Here is a 2,326-nt window from a genome sequence, read left to right on the forward strand (position 1 = left end):
TTAGGTCCAGTCTCTCTGAATCAAATGAAACAAGGCTTCAGCACCTCATGGCAAGTCCCTGTAATAAGAACAAACCAAGAAACGAGTACTTTTCAGATGCTTATCTTACAAGAGGATTACACTTGTGGTGTTTTGATCATTATTTCCATTCTGTTTTCTAGTATTATTTTCTCAGACAGATCTTTAACATGAGTCAGCATGTGCCCAGGTGGCCAAGAAGGCCAATGGCATCCTGGCCTGTATCAGAAATACTGTGGCCAGCAGGACCAGGGAAGGTGAGGCCACACCTCGAGTACTGTGCCCAGTTTTGGGCCCCTCACTACAAGGACACTGAGGTGCTGGAGTGTGTCCAGAGAAGGGCAATGAAGCTGGTGAAGGGACTGGAACATAAGTCCAATGAGGAGCAACTGAGGGAGCTGGGGGTGTTCAGTCTGGAGAAAAGGAGGCTCAAGGAAGAACTTATCACTCTCTACAACTACCTGAAAGGAGGTTGTAGCGAGGTGGGTGTCAACCCCTTCTTCCAGGCAACAAGAGGAAATGGTCTCAAACTGTGCCAGGGAGGTTCAGATCAGATATTAAGAAAAATTTCTTCACTGAAAGAGTGGTTAAGCATTGGAACAGGCTGGCCAGGGAAATGGTGGAGTCACCATCCCTGGAAATGTTCAAAAAAAAGAGTAGACATGGCACTTTGTGATATGGTTTAGTGGGCATGGTGGTACTCAGTCAAAGGTTGGACTCGATCTTGGAAGTCCTTTCCAACCTTAATGATTCTATCTGTTTTTAGAATTTAACTAGCCTCATCTCATTTACAGCATCACATCTGCACTTTTATTACCAAAGTGTCATACTAATCAAAGATATCACAGGTATCATGAAAATACATCTGTAACATTCAGTCCTTTATTTCCTCTTATAAATAGGATGAAGTATCTTGCATAAGGTCTAACCAGAAAGCGGTGGCAAAATTAGCTTTCTGAAATATTTTCCAGTACTATCTAGAATACATTGCAGGAGCTATTTCATTAGCTTCCTAGAAGAAGCTGATTTTTCAAATTAGTCCCTAAAAGTTAATCTTAGAGGCCATAATTAAAGTTCCTTAATAAAAGACTAGATGCTCAGAACCACCACATCCCCCATATTTTCTCTAGATTTAATGAAAACAGTGTTTACATGTCCAGAAATACTGTCAAAAATCCAGTTAAATTCTCTAGCTTGAAAACAAGCAAGAGAAGATAATTTCACAGAATATTCCGAGTTGGAAGGGACCCACAAGGATCATTGAGTCCAACTCTTAAGTGAATGGTCCATATGGGGTTCGAACCCACAACCTTGGTGTTATTAGCACCATGCTCTAACCAACTGAGCAAATCTCAGGGTTATAATGGCTTAAGAGAAAACCCAAGAGTACTTTTCCTACCCCATGCTCTCTCCACAGGTGAGAAAACATCTCTCAGTAAGCAAGATGATGAAAACTATATTACTTGAAGCTGAGCAATAGCACAGAAAGAAATGGATGAAACTGCCTAAATTACAAGGGTATAACAGAATCATGCTCTGCATCTAGATACTGCAAAATTGTCAATGACTCAAAAGTATCTTAAGTATGATATGCACACTCTTAGAAATTCAGCTAGTGAAAACAACATCCACACGCATTTCACAGGGGGACCCAAATAAACACATATTCCACATCTCTGCACAACAGAATGCAGATCTGTTAGTCAGTGAACACAGATGTAGTTCACTTTAATCTAAAGTTGCTGTCATTTGAGTAAATTTTAATAAGAGCTGTGTAATCCAAACCTGATAATTATTGTTCTATTCTGGCCTGAAGCGCACTACTGCAGACTTACAGTAACAGAGGAAAATGTTCCAACTTCCAAAAGGAAGTATAGTAGATTGTAAGCATTAAACTGCACTACTTGGTTGAGTTGCCAGTTCCTTTTTATGTAGTGAACTCATACAAAACTTTTTAGGTACCTCTGATACCAGAGTTAAACTATAAGGTAAGATGCACAAAATCTGCTATCATTAAATAGAGACAAGTTTAAAAGTATGTGTCACCCAAGTAACTTGTTATAAATTACTCTACTGAAGTCATCCAAAAGAAATTCCAGAGAAATTTTCTAAATAATCCAATTACGTCAGACTAGTTTAAATAAATGAAGAAAGTTCTAGTCACAGAACCATCACAAAAATGGCTCTTCTTTCTAACAGGAACCAAGTTCACTTTTACTGATTAATCATGCTCAGCAATGGTATAGAAACAGAAAAAGTGTCTACGTTTACAGATGAACCTATACAATTGATGCTAAATTAATGGCAA

The sequence above is a fragment of the Neopelma chrysocephalum genome, unplaced genomic scaffold (assembly GCF_003984885.1).
Source record: "Neopelma chrysocephalum unplaced genomic scaffold, ASM398488v2 Primary Assembly neopelma1_96887, whole genome shotgun sequence".
NCBI classification, from domain to species: Eukaryota; Metazoa; Chordata; class Aves; order Passeriformes; family Pipridae; genus Neopelma; species Neopelma chrysocephalum.